This window comes from Osmerus eperlanus, chromosome 21 (assembly GCF_963692335.1).
Source record: "Osmerus eperlanus chromosome 21, fOsmEpe2.1, whole genome shotgun sequence".
Classification (NCBI taxonomy): Eukaryota; Metazoa; Chordata; class Actinopteri; order Osmeriformes; family Osmeridae; genus Osmerus; species Osmerus eperlanus.
This window is the reverse complement of record NC_085038.1, coordinates 10,758,915-10,773,594: the sequence shown is the minus strand read 5'-3', so window position 1 is coordinate 10,773,594 and position 14,680 is coordinate 10,758,915. Positions and strand designations below refer to the sequence as shown.

The window sequence follows — 14,680 nt, the reverse complement described above, 5'->3', positions numbered from 1 at the left end:
CATATCCAAATTATTTAGTATTCGTTATAATCCGACCACACAAACAACGTAACATAGCCTAGTAAATTAGCAACAGCTAACTTGTTGATTGACTCTTTACTACACTACGAGCTAGCTAGTTTGGCAAAAACATCACCTCGTGAAATACAACAGTTCATGCTTTCATCTCAGTATCGTGCAAACTATATGGGTGGTATAATTTGAGTTATACAAATACTTCAGTCACCAGAATAATAGCCAAAATATCTACTTTGAAGGTTTCCGCCAGTCCCCTGAAGCGGAAGAAATACGTAACGAGAAGGTGGATAAACAAAACAACCAATGAATGGAGTATTCGTCACTAATACGGGGTGCAAACTAGGTCAATGGAAAATGCGAACCGATAAATACTTAAATTGTATAGCAATTCGATTTTAATGCGTCATAATCAATTTCTGGAACGTTGAGATTGATCCAAACTCACGCGCATAAAAAACTCACTCTGGGGGACCAGTCAAGGAATTTAGAACCTACGTGTGAAAGGGTTAAAAGCATGGACGGATTAAGAAACCACAGGCCCCTTGGCCTGGATGTGTCAAGGTCCCCCTCACCGCCAAAAAAAACAACAACAAAAAAACATTTAATTATTTTTTTGTCAGGAATAATATTGATATTGTTTTTTAAAAACGCAAAAGTACTCGAGTAATCAACAAAATAAACGACGTTTATATTCCAAAAATATTTTATAGTTGTAACCCTAGTGTACATTTGTAGCCCACACAACCCTCTCTCTTTCTTGAAAAATGACCATCATAGGCTTAACAATATTATATCTTCAATAAATAGTGTGTGGTGGGGGTGCTTAGCCACAGCTCTAATGCTATTGTTTTACACTTTATTTTTGGATTTCTCCCTACAAAGTTGAAGGGCCCATATTGCATGCCCCTCTAAAGTCCTATAGACAAACTGAGGGGATAAACAGTCACTTGAAAGGTATCATGATGGTTTCTTTCTTGTATTAACTATGTCAAACGGATTACATTAAAATGTGTTTTATGGCTAACAATACAATGATTAATATACCTGTATATACTTGAGCTTAGCCTTGATGAAGTGTTTGTTGCAAATACGTGTATATTTGGACGGCTGCCATTGTTTGCCCTCCCCGGAGACAGAGGTAACATATTACGTTTAATAGCACAAATCCACAATCATCTTCTCTCTGGGTTTTCTTTATCAGACGGAATTCTATAGAAACACAGCCCAGGCTCGTCTCCTCTTCGATTTGTGCGTCCAATAGCACAACAACTATCCGGCATTTTGGCAACACAATAGCAACAGACTCAAAGTAGGCCTAAATGTATGACTTTCTTATTGTTTGCGGGCAGCGGAAAGTATTTTTTGCACTCCAAGGGGGCGTGCCCTTTGGAACGTGACGTCATGTGAAAACTATGAATGGAGGTTTTTTAGGACAAATCCAGGGTTTGGATTGGTTCACTAAGTAGAACCTGTATTTTTGGGGCAGTAGCAACGACTGAATTTTGACAAGTTGAATTGCCATTTGAAAAATGCATAACATCTTTTTTATTATGAGGAACGCTTCACGAATTTAGCGCCAGGGGCCATGCTAATCTTCTCTGTGTCGTTCCAATTTTAGTATATGTGCTGCTAAAGCTAGCACAGACTTCAAATGTTACCCAAGTCTGCGTCGTTCCAATTTTAGTATATGTGTTGCTGAAACAAGCACAGACTTCAATGTTACCCAAGCCACAGCTCTAATGCTATTGTTTTACACTTTATTTTTGGATTTCTCCCTACAAAGTTGAAGGGCCCATATTGCATGCCCCTCTAAAGTCCTATAGACAAACTGAGGGGATAAACAGTCACTTGAAAGGTATCATGATGGTTTCTTTCTTGTATTAACTATGTCAAACGGATTACATTAAAATGTGTTTTATGGCTAACAATACAATGATTAATATACCTGTATATACTTGAGCTTAGCCTTGATGAAGTGTTTGTTGCAAATACGTGTATATTTGGACGGCTGCCATTGTTTGCCCTCCCCGGAGACAGAGGTAACATATTACGTTTAATAGCACAAATCCACAATCATCTTCTCTCTGGGTTTTCTTTATCAGACGGAATTCTATAGAAACACAGCCCAGGCTCGTCTCCTCTTCGATTTGTGCGTCCAATAGCACAACAACTATCCGGCATTTTGGCAACACAATAGCAACAGACTCAAAGTAGGCCTAAATGTATGACTTTCTTATGGTTTGCGGGCAGCGGAAAGTATTTTTTGCACTCCAAGGGGGCGTGCCCTTTGGAACGTGACGTCATGTGAAAACTATGAATGGAGGTTTTTTAGGACAAATCCAGGGTTTGGATTGGTTCACTAAGTAGAACCTGTATTTTTGGGGCAGTAGCAACGACTGAATTTTGACAAGTTGAATTGCCATTTGAAAAATGCATAACATCTTTTTTATTCGCTTCACGAATTTAGCGCCAGGGGCCATGCTAATCTTCTCTGTGTCGTTCCAATTTTAGTATGTGTGCTGCTAAAGCTAGCACAGACTTCAAATGTTACCCAAGTCTGCGTCGTTCCAATTTTAGTATATGTGTTGCTGAAACAAGCACAGACTTCAATGTTACCCAAGTGATTGAACGAGGAAGTGACGTCCTAACTGAAGACCCGCCTGACGAGTCACTGACAGATTGCATTCGCATTTGAATTTTGATGCGAAAAGAACGTGGTGACAAGTAAACGATAACGCATTCGACTGGGTACGCCGTTTCGCTGCCACATTGAATTGCCATTTGACAAATGCCTTCCCATTGAAATTGCGGATTGCATTGTGTGACAAAGTGGGTGAGAACACGCGCTACTCACCACTTGTCACGTCAGGGCCATGAGGTGTGGTGAGTCTGATTGACCAGTTATGTACTTTATTCTACTTGTTTTATGTGGTAAGAGTATTTGGTTACAGTTCATATCAAGCACAGACACCAATTGGGGTAGTACAGATACCTTATATTTATGTTGCAGGATCCGGACTGAGCAAATGTTTGTTTCATTTCTGCATACTCATGTTTCTTTGTTTAGATCCGCCATTCAGGACTCTGGTTCGGGAGGGGGCCGCCCAGTACTTCCTGATTTTATGGTTGAGGTGATGTCATGGATGACATCACTGGTTGAACCAAGTGGTGGTGGTGGGGGTTGTTTGTATTAATGTTTATTTTGGGCTATGTAATGTGTGGTAGATTTGGGGGGGGGGGGGGGGGCTGTTTACCTTGCGGTTACAGCCTGTAGAAGGATATATGGGCTGGTGAAGTAGGCTTGGGACCAGATTTAACGTCACTTCCAGCATAGGATGGGTGAGATCACCCTCATCTTGGTTTGGGGCGGTCTGAAGAGGGCTAGGTGTAGGGGAACCACCATATAAAGACATTTCTTTTGGTTCTTGTATTGAAGAACATATTGATTAAATCCTCATTTTTGCAAATCACCCGCGTCTGCTGAGTCTGCTTGCCTACCACCTTCCTGGACGTTTGAGCTACACTGTCCCACAATTGCCACTTTGCACATTGAATCGGCACTTGAAAATATCATTTCCATTTGAACAGTCAAAAAAAGCTTGCCAATATGAAATGCATGTAATAGGCCTCCGTTCACCATGTTATTCCAAATAATACAAACTGAATTTTTACGAGTTGAATTGCCATTTGAAAAATGCATAACATCTTTTTTATTATGAGGAACGCTTCACGAATTTAGCGCCAGGGGCCATGCTAATCTTCTCTGTGTCGTTCCAATTTTAGTATATGTGCTGCTAAAGCTAGCACAGACTTCAAATGTTACCCAAGTCTGCGTCGTTCCAATTTTAGTATATGTGTTGCTGAAACAAGCACAGACTTCAATGTTACCCAAGTGACTGAACGAGGAAGTGACGTCCTAACTGAAGACCCGCCTGACGAGTCACTGACAGATTGCATTCGCATTTGAATTTTGATGCGAAAAGAACGTGGTGACAAGTAAACGATAACGCATTCGACTGGGTACGCCGTTTCGCTGCCACATTGAATTGCCATTTGACAAATGCCTTCCCATTGAAATTGCGGATTGCATTGTGTGACAAAGTGGGTGAGAACACGCGCTACTCACCACTTGTCACGTCAGGGCCATGAGGTGTGGTGAGTCTGATTGACCAGTTATGTACTTTATTCTACTTGTTTTATGTGGTAAGAGTATTTGGTTACAGTTCATATCAAGCACAGACACCAATTGGGGTAGTACAGATACCTTATATTTATGTTGCAGGATCCGGACTGAGCAAATGTTTGTTTCATTTCTGCATACTCATGTTTCTTTGTTTAGATCCGCCATTCAGGACTCTGGTTCGGGAGGGGGCCGCCCAGTACTTCCTGATTTTATGGTTGAGGTGATGTCATGGATGACATCACTGGTTGAACCAAGTGGTGGTGGTGGGGGTTGTTTGTATTAATGTTTATTTTGGGCTATGTAATGTGTGGTAGATTTGGGGGGGGGGGGGGGGGGGGGCTGTTTACCTTGCGGTTACAGCCTGTAGAAGGATATATGGGCTGGTGAAGTAGGCTTGGGACCAGATTTAACGTCACTTCCAGCATAGGATGGGTGAGATCACCCTCATCTTGGTTTGGGGCGGTCTGAAGAGGGCTAGGTGTAGGGGAACCACCATATAAAGACATTTCTTTTGGTTCTTGTATTGAAGAACATATTGATTAAATCCTCATTTTTGCAAATCACCCGCGTCTGCTGAGTCTGCTTGCCTACCACCTTCCTGGACGTTTGAGCTACACTGTCCCACAATTGCCACTTTGCACATTGAATCGGCACTTGAAAATATCATTTCCATTTGAACAGTCAAAAAAAGCTTGCCAATATGAAATGCATGTAATAGGCCTCCGTTCACCATGTTATTCCAAATAATACAAACTGAATTTTTACGAGTTGAATTGCCATTTGAAAAATGCATAACATCTTTTTTATTATGAGGAACGCTTCACGAATTTAGCGCCAGGGGCCATGCTAATCTTCTCTGTGTCGTTCCAATTTTAGTATATGTGCTGCTAAAGCTAGCACAGACTTCAAATGTTACCCAAGTCTGCGTCGTTCCAATTTTAGTATATGTGTTGCTGAAACAAGCACAGACTTCAATGTTACCCAAGTGACTGAACGAGGAAGTGACGTCCTAACTGAAGACCCGCCTGACGAGTCACTGACAGATTGCATTCGCATTTGAATTTTGATGCGAAAAGAACGTGGTGACAAGTAAACGATAACGCATTCGACTGGGTACGCCGTTTCGCTGCCACATTGAATTGCCATTTGACAAATGCCTTCCCATTGAAATTGCGGATTGCATTGTGTGACAAAGTGGGTGAGAACACGCGCTACTCACCACTTGTCACGTCAGGGCCATGAGGTGTGGTGAGTCTGATTGACCAGTTATGTACTTTATTCTACTTGTTTTATGTGGTAAGAGTATTTGGTTACAGTTCATATCAAGCACAGACACCAATTGGGGTAGTACAGATACCTTATATTTATGTTGCAGGATCCGGACTGAGCAAATGTTTGTTTCATTTCTGCATACTCATGTTTCTTTGTTTAGATCCGCCATTCAGGACTCTGGTTCGGGAGGGGGCCGCCCAGTACTTCCTGATTTTATGGTTGAGGTGATGTCATGGATGACATCACTGGTTGAACCAAGTGGTGGTGGTGGGGGTTGTTTGTATTAATGTTTATTTTGGGCTATGTAATGTGTGGTAGATTTGGGGGGGGGGGGGGGGGGGCTGTTTACCTTGCGGTTACAGCCTGTAGAAGGATATATGGGCTGGTGAAGTAGGCTTGGGACCAGATTTAACGTCACTTCCAGCATAGGATGGGTGAGATCACCCTCATCTTGGTTTGGGGCGGTCTGAAGAGGGCTAGGTGTAGGGGAACCACCATATAAAGACATTTCTTTTGGTTCTTGTATTGAAGAACATATTGATTAAATCCTCATTTTTGCAAATCACCCGCGTCTGCTGAGTCTGCTTGCCTACCACCTTCCTGGACGTTTGAGCTACACTGTCCCACAATTGCCACTTTGCACATTGAATCGGCACTTGAAAATATCATTTCCATTTGAACAGTCAAAAAAAGCTTGCCAATATGAAATGCATGTAATAGGCCTCCGTTCACCATGTTATTCCAAATAATACAAACTGAATTTTTACGAGTTGAATTGCCATTTGAAAAATGCATAACATCTTTTTTATTATGAGGAACGCTTCACGAATTTAGCGCCAGGGGCCATGCTAATCTTCTCTGTGTCGTTCCAATTTTAGTATATGTGCTGCTAAAGCTAGCACAGACTTCAAATGTTACCCAAGTCTGCGTCGTTCCAATTTTAGTATATGTGTTGCTGAAACAAGCACAGACTTCAATGTTACCCAAGTGACTGAACGAGGAAGTGACGTCCTAACTGAAGACCCGCCTGACGAGTCACTGACAGATTGCATTCGCATTTGAATTTTGATGCGAAAAGAACGTGGTGACAAGTAAACGATAACGCATTCGACTGGGTACGCCGTTTCGCTGCCACATTGAATTGCCATTTGACAAATGCCTTCCCATTGAAATTGCGGATTGCATTGTGTGACAAAGTGGGTGAGAACACGCGCTACTCACCACTTGTCACGTCAGGGCCATGAGGTGTGGTGAGTCTGATTGACCAGTTATGTACTTTATTCTACTTGTTTTATGTGGTAAGAGTATTTGGTTACAGTTCATATCAAGCACAGACACCAATTGGGGTAGTACAGATACCTTATATTTATGTTGCAGGATCCGGACTGAGCAAATGTTTGTTTCATTTCTGCATACTCATGTTTCTTTGTTTAGATCCGCCATTCAGGACTCTGGTTCGGGAGGGGGCCGCCCAGTACTTCCTGATTTTATGGTTGAGGTGATGTCATGGATGACATCACTGGTTGAACCAAGTGGTGGTGGTGGGGGTTGTTTGTATTAATGTTTATTTTGGGCTATGTAATGTGTGGTAGATTTGGGGGGGGGGGCTGTTTACCTTGCGGTTACAGCCTGTAGAAGGATATATGGGCTGGTGAAGTAGGCTTGGGACCAGATTTAACGTCACTTCCAGCATAGGATGGGTGAGATCACCCTCATCTTGGTTTGGGGCGGTCTGAAGAGGGCTAGGTGTAGGGGAACCACCATATAAAGACATTTCTTTTGGTTCTTGTATTGAAGAACATATTGATTAAATCCTCATTTTTGCAAATCACCCGCGTCTGCTGAGTCTGCTTGCCTACCACCTTCCTGGACGTTTGAGCTACACTGTCCCACAATTGCCACTTTGCACATTGAATCGGCACTTGAAAATATCATTTCCATTTGAACAGTCAAAAAAAGCTTGCCAATATGAAATGCATGTAATAGGCCTCCGTTCACCATGTTATTCCAAATAATACAAACTGAATTTTTACGAGTTGAATTGCCATTTGAAAAATGCATAACATCTTTTTTATTATGAGCAACGCTTCACGAATTTAGCGCCAGGGGCCATGCTAATCTTCTCTGTGTCGTTCCAATTTTAGTATATGTGCTGCTAAAGCTAGCACAGACTTCAAATGTTACCCAAGTCTGCGTCGTTCCAATTTTAGTATATGTGTTGCTGAAACAAGCACAGACTTCAATGTTACCCAAGTGACTGAACGAGGAAGTGACGTCCTAACTGAAGACCCGCCTGACGAGTCACTGACAGATTGCATTCGCATTTGAATTTTGATGCGAAAAGAACGTGGTGACAAGTAAACGATAACGCATTCGACTGGGTACGCCGTTTCGCTGCCACATTGAATTGCCATTTGACAAATGCCTTCCCATTGAAATTGCGGATTGCATTGTGTGACAAAGTGGGTGAGAACACGCGCTACTCACCACTTGTCACGTCAGGGCCATGAGGTGTGGTGAGTCTGATTGACCAGTTATGTACTTTATTCTACTTGTTTTATGTGGTAAGAGTATTTGGTTACAGTTCATATCAAGCACAGACACCAATTGGGGTAGTACAGATACCTTATATTTATGTTGCAGGATCCGGACTGAGCAAATGTTTGTTTCATTTCTGCATACTCATGTTTCTTTGTTTAGATCCGCCATTCAGGACTCTGGTTCGGGAGGGGGCCGCCCAGTACTTCCTGATTTTATGGTTGAGGTGATGTCATGGATGACATCACTGGTTGAACCAAGTGGTGGTGGTGGGGGTTGTTTGTATTAATGTTTATTTTGGGCTATGTAATGTGTGGTAGATTTGGGGGGGGGGGGGGGGGGCTGTTTACCTTGCGGTTACAGCCTGTAGAAGGATATATGGGCTGGTGAAGTAGGCTTGGGACCAGATTTAACGTCACTTCCAGCATAGGATGGGTGAGATCACCCTCATCTTGGTTTGGGGCGGTCTGAAGAGGGCTAGGTGTAGGGGAACCACCATATAAAGACATTTCTTTTGGTTCTTGTATTGAAGAACATATTGATTAAATCCTCATTTTTGCAAATCACCCGCGTCTGCTGAGTCTGCTTGCCTACCACCTTCCTGGACGTTTGAGCTACACTGTCCCACAATTGCCACTTTGCACATTGAATCGGCACTTGAAAATATCATTTCCATTTGAACAGTCAAAAAAAGCTTGCCAATATGAAATGCATGTAATAGGCCTCCGTTCACCATGTTATTCCAAATAATACAAACTGAATTTTTACGAGTTGAATTGCCATTTGAAAAATGCATAACATCTTTTTTATTATGAGGAACGCTTCACGAATTTAGCGCCAGGGGCCATGCTAATCTTCTCTGTGTCGTTCCAATTTTAGTATATGTGCTGCTAAAGCTAGCACAGACTTCAAATGTTACCCAAGTCTGCGTCGTTCCAATTTTAGTATATGTGTTGCTGAAACAAGCACAGACTTCAATGTTACCCAAGTGACTGAACGAGGAAGTGACGTCCTAACTGAAGACCCGCCTGACGAGTCACTGACAGATTGCATTCGCATTTGAATTTTGATGCGAAAAGAACGTGGTGACAAGTAAACGATAACGCATTCGACTGGGTACGCCGTTTCGCTGCCACATTGAATTGCCATTTGACAAATGCCTTCCCATTGAAATTGCGGATTGCATTGTGTGACAAAGTGGGTGAGAACACGCGCTACTCACCACTTGTCACGTCAGGGCCATGAGGTGTGGTGAGTCTGATTGACCAGTTATGTACTTTATTCTACTTGTTTTATGTGGTAAGAGTATTTGGTTACAGTTCATATCAAGCACAGACACCAATTGGGGTAGTACAGATACCTTATATTTATGTTGCAGGATCCGGACTGAGCAAATGTTTGTTTCATTTCTGCATACTCATGTTTCTTTGTTTAGATCCGCCATTCAGGACTCTGGTTCGGGAGGGGGCCGCCCAGTACTTCCTGATTTTATGGTTGAGGTGATGTCATGGATGACATCACTGGTTGAACCAAGTGGTGGTGGTGGGGGTTGTTTGTATTAATGTTTATTTTGGGCTATGTAATGTGTGGTAGATTTGGGGGGGGGGGGGGGGGGGCTGTTTACCTTGCGGTTACAGCCTGTAGAAGGATATATGGGCTGGTGAAGTAGGCTTGGGACCAGATTTAACGTCACTTCCAGCATAGGATGGGTGAGATCACCCTCATCTTGGTTTGGGGCGGTCTGAAGAGGGCTAGGTGTAGGGGAACCACCATATAAAGACATTTCTTTTGGTTCTTGTATTGAAGAACATATTGATTAAATCCTCATTTTTGCAAATCACCCGCGTCTGCTGAGTCTGCTTGCCTACCACCTTCCTGGACGTTTGAGCTACACTGTCCCACAATTGCCACTTTGCACATTGAATCGGCACTTGAAAATATCATTTCCATTTGAACAGTCAAAAAAAGCTTGCCAATATGAAATGCATGTAATAGGCCTCCGTTCACCATGTTATTCCAAATAATACAAACTGAATTTTTACGAGTTGAATTGCCATTTGAAAAATGCATAACATCTTTTTTATTATGAGGAACGCTTCACGAATTTAGCGCCAGGGGCCATGCTAATCTTCTCTGTGTCGTTCCAATTTTAGTATATGTGCTGCTAAAGCTAGCACAGACTTCAAATGTTACCCAAGTCTGCGTCGTTCCAATTTTAGTATATGTGTTGCTGAAACAAGCACAGACTTCAATGTTACCCAAGTGACTGAACGAGGAAGTGACGTCCTAACTGAAGACCCGCCTGACGAGTCACTGACAGATTGCATTCGCATTTGAATTTTGATGCGAAAAGAACGTGGTGACAAGTAAACGATAACGCATTCGACTGGGTACGCCGTTTCGCTGCCACATTGAATTGCCATTTGACAAATGCCTTCCCATTGAAATTGCGGATTGCATTGTGTGACAAAGTGGGTGAGAACACGCGCTACTCACCACTTGTCACGTCAGGGCCATGAGGTGTGGTGAGTCTGATTGACCAGTTATGTACTTTATTCTACTTGTTTTATGTGGTAAGAGTATTTGGTTACAGTTCATATCAAGCACAGACACCAATTGGGGTAGTACAGATACCTTATATTTATGTTGCAGGATCCGGACTGAGCAAATGTTTGTTTCATTTCTGCATACTCATGTTTCTTTGTTTAGATCCGCCATTCAGGACTCTGGTTCGGGAGGGGGCCGCCCAGTACTTCCTGATTTTATGGTTGAGGTGATGTCATGGATGACATCACTGGTTGAACCAAGTGGTGGTGGTGGGGGTTGTTTGTATTAATGTTTATTTTGGGCTATGTAATGTGTGGTAGATTTGGGGGGGGGGGCTGTTTACCTTGCGGTTACAGCCTGTAGAAGGATATATGGGCTGGTGAAGTAGGCTTGGGACCAGATTTAACGTCACTTCCAGCATAGGATGGGTGAGATCACCCTCATCTTGGTTTGGGGCGGTCTGAAGAGGGCTAGGTGTAGGGGAACCACCATATAAAGACATTTCTTTTGGTTCTTGTATTGAAGAACATATTGATTAAATCCTCATTTTTGCAAATCACCCGCGTCTGCTGAGTCTGCTTGCCTACCACCTTCCTGGACGTTTGAGCTACACTGTCCCACAATTGCCACTTTGCACATTGAATCGGCACTTGAAAATATCATTTCCATTTGAACAGTCAAAAAAAGCTTGCCAATATGAAATGCATGTAATAGGCCTCCGTTCACCATGTTATTCCAAATAATACAAACTGAATTTTTACGAGTTGAATTGCCATTTGAAAAATGCATAACATCTTTTTTATTATGAGCAACGCTTCACGAATTTAGCGCCAGGGGCCATGCTAATCTTCTCTGTGTCGTTCCAATTTTAGTATATGTGCTGCTAAAGCTAGCACAGACTTCAAATGTTACCCAAGTCTGCGTCGTTCCAATTTTAGTATATGTGTTGCTGAAACAAGCACAGACTTCAATGTTACCCAAGTGACTGAACGAGGAAGTGACGTCCTAACTGAAGACCCGCCTGACGAGTCACTGACAGATTGCATTCGCATTTGAATTTTGATGCGAAAAGAACGTGGTGACAAGTAAACGATAACGCATTCGACTGGGTACGCCGTTTCGCTGCCACATTGAATTGCCATTTGACAAATGCCTTCCCATTGAAATTGCGGATTGCATTGTGTGACAAAGTGGGTGAGAACACGCGCTACTCACCACTTGTCACGTCAGGGCCATGAGGTGTGGTGAGTCTGATTGACCAGTTATGTACTTTATTCTACTTGTTTTATGTGGTAAGAGTATTTGGTTACAGTTCATATCAAGCACAGACACCAATTGGGGTAGTACAGATACCTTATATTTATGTTGCAGGATCCGGACTGAGCAAATGTTTGTTTCATTTCTGCATACTCATGTTTCTTTGTTTAGATCCGCCATTCAGGACTCTGGTTCGGGAGGGGGCCGCCCAGTACTTCCTGATTTTATGGTTGAGGTGATGTCATGGATGACATCACTGGTTGAACCAAGTGGTGGTGGTGGGGGTTGTTTGTATTAATGTTTATTTTGGGCTATGTAATGTGTGGTAGATTTGGGGGGGGGGGCTGTTTACCTTGCGGTTACAGCCTGTAGAAGGATATATGGGCTGGTGAAGTAGGCTTGGGACCAGATTTAACGTCACTTCCAGCATAGGATGGGTGAGATCACCCTCATCTTGGTTTGGGGCGGTCTGAAGAGGGCTAGGTGTAGGGGAACCACCATATAAAGACATTTCTTTTGGTTCTTGTATTGAAGAACATATTGATTAAATCCTCATTTTTGCAAATCACCCGCGTCTGCTGAGTCTGCTTGCCTACCACCTTCCTGGACGTTTGAGCTACACTGTCCCACAATTGCCACTTTGCACATTGAATCGGCACTTGAAAATATCATTTCCATTTGAACAGTCAAAAAAAGCTTGCCAATATGAAATGCATGTAATAGGCCTCCGTTCACCATGTTATTCCAAATAATACAAACTGAATTTTTACGAGTTGAATTGCCATTTGAAAAATGCATAACATCTTTTTTATTATGAGCAACGCTTCACGAATTTAGCGCCAGGGGCCATGCTAATCTTCTCTGTGTCGTTCCAATTTTAGTATATGTGCTGCTAAAGCTAGCACAGACTTCAAATGTTACCCAAGTCTGCGTCGTTCCAATTTTAGTATATGTGTTGCTGAAACAAGCACAGACTTCAATGTTACCCAAGTGACTGAACGAGGAAGTGACGTCCTAACTGAAGACCCGCCTGACGAGTCACTGACAGATTGCATTCGCATTTGAATTTTGATGCGAAAAGAACGTGGTGACAAGTAAACGATAACGCATTCGACTGGGTACGCCGTTTCGCTGCCACATTGAATTGCCATTTGACAAATGCCTTCCCATTGAAATTGCGGATTGCATTGTGTGACAAAGTGGGTGAGAACACGCGCTACTCACCACTTGTCACGTCAGGGCCATGAGGTGTGGTGAGTCTGATTGACCAGTTATGTACTTTATTCTACTTGTTTTATGTGGTAAGAGTATTTGGTTACAGTTCATATCAAGCACAGACACCAATTGGGGTAGTACAGATACCTTATATTTATGTTGCAGGATCCGGACTGAGCAAATGTTTGTTTCATTTCTGCATACTCATGTTTCTTTGTTTAGATCCGCCATTCAGGACTCTGGTTCGGGAGGGGGCCGCCCAGTACTTCCTGATTTTATGGTTGAGGTGATGTCATGGATGACATCACTGGTTGAACCAAGTGGTGGTGGTGGGGGTTGTTTGTATTAATGTTTATTTTGGGCTATGTAATGTGTGGTAGATTTGGGGGGGGGGGGGGGGCTGTTTACCTTGCGGTTACAGCCTGTAGAAGGATATATGGGCTGGTGAAGTAGGCTTGGGACCAGATTTAACGTCACTTCCAGCATAGGATGGGTGAGATCACCCTCATCTTGGTTTGGGGCGGTCTGAAGAGGGCTAGGTGTAGGGGAACCACCATATAAAGACATTTCTTTTGGTTCTTGTATTGAAGAACATATTGATTAAATCCTCATTTTTGCAAATCACCCGCGTCTGCTGAGTCTGCTTGCCTACCACCTTCCTGGACGTTTGAGCTACACTGTCCCACAATTGCCACTTTGCACATTGAATCGGCACTTGAAAATATCATTTCCATTTGAACAGTCAAAAAAAGCTTGCCAATATGAAATGCATGTAATAGGCCTCCGTTCACCATGTTATTCCAAATAATACAAACTGAATTTTTACGAGTTGAATTGCCATTTGAAAAATGCATAACATCTTTTTTATTATGAGGAACGCTTCACGAATTTAGCGCCAGGGGCCATGCTAATCTTCTCTGTGTCGTTCCAATTTTAGTATATGTGCTGCTAAAGCTAGCACAGACTTCAAATGTTACCCAAGTCTGCGTCGTTCCAATTTTAGTATATGTGTTGCTGAAACAAGCACAGACTTCAATGTTACCCAAGTGACTGAACGAGGAAGTGACGTCCTAACTGAAGACCCGCCTGACGAGTCACTGACAGATTGCATTCGCATTTGAATTTTGATGCGAAAAGAACGTGGTGACAAGTAAACGATAACGCATTCGACTGGGTACGCCGTTTCGCTGCCACATTGAATTGCCATTTGACAAATGCCTTCCCATTGAAATTGCGGATTGCATTGTGTGACAAAGTGGGTGAGAACACGCGCTACTCACCACTTGTCACGTCAGGGCCATGAGGTGTGGTGAGTCTGATTGACCAGTTATGTACTTTATTCTACTTGTTTTATGTGGTAAGAGTATTTGGTTACAGTTCATATCAAGCACAGACACCAATTGGGGTAGTACAGATACCTTATATTTATGTTGCAGGATCCGGACTGAGCAAATGTTTGTTTCATTTCTGCATACTCATGTTTCTTTGTTTAGATCCGCCATTCAGGACTCTGGTTCGGGAGGGGGCCGCCCAGTACTTCCTGATTTTATGGTTGAGGTGATGTCATGGATGACATCACTGGTTGAACCAAGTGGTGGTGGTGGGGGTTGTTTGTATTAATGTTTATTTTGGGCTATGTAATGTGTGGTA

At 42.8% G+C, this 14,680-nt stretch overlaps 1 non-coding gene and 10 pseudogenes across 1 annotated transcript; all 11 read right to left on the bottom strand.

Moving 5' to 3' along the window:
• Positions 1-1,564: 1,564 nt before the first annotated feature.
• LOC134008035 (U6 spliceosomal RNA) lies at positions 1,565-1,660 on the bottom strand (annotated as a pseudogene).
• A 784-nt stretch (positions 1,661-2,444) lies between these two features.
• LOC134008016 (U6 spliceosomal RNA) lies at positions 2,445-2,553 on the bottom strand. The gene has a single exon (XR_009928124.1). It is a non-coding gene; the product is annotated as a U6 spliceosomal RNA (small nuclear RNA).
• A 1,176-nt stretch (positions 2,554-3,729) lies between these two features.
• LOC134008034 (U6 spliceosomal RNA) lies at positions 3,730-3,825 on the bottom strand (annotated as a pseudogene).
• A 1,180-nt stretch (positions 3,826-5,005) lies between these two features.
• On the bottom strand, positions 5,006-5,101 carry LOC134008033 (U6 spliceosomal RNA; annotated as a pseudogene).
• A 1,178-nt stretch (positions 5,102-6,279) lies between these two features.
• LOC134008032 (U6 spliceosomal RNA) lies at positions 6,280-6,375 on the bottom strand (annotated as a pseudogene).
• A 1,170-nt stretch (positions 6,376-7,545) lies between these two features.
• Positions 7,546-7,641, bottom strand: LOC134007983 (U6 spliceosomal RNA; annotated as a pseudogene).
• A 1,177-nt stretch (positions 7,642-8,818) lies between these two features.
• LOC134008031 (U6 spliceosomal RNA) lies at positions 8,819-8,914 on the bottom strand (annotated as a pseudogene).
• A 1,178-nt stretch (positions 8,915-10,092) lies between these two features.
• LOC134008030 (U6 spliceosomal RNA) lies at positions 10,093-10,188 on the bottom strand (annotated as a pseudogene).
• A 1,170-nt stretch (positions 10,189-11,358) lies between these two features.
• Positions 11,359-11,454, bottom strand: LOC134007981 (U6 spliceosomal RNA; annotated as a pseudogene).
• Positions 11,455-12,624: 1,170 nt separating this feature from the next.
• On the bottom strand, positions 12,625-12,720 carry LOC134007980 (U6 spliceosomal RNA; annotated as a pseudogene).
• A 1,175-nt stretch (positions 12,721-13,895) lies between these two features.
• Positions 13,896-13,991, bottom strand: LOC134008029 (U6 spliceosomal RNA; annotated as a pseudogene).
• Between the last annotated feature and the right edge of the window lie 689 nt (positions 13,992-14,680).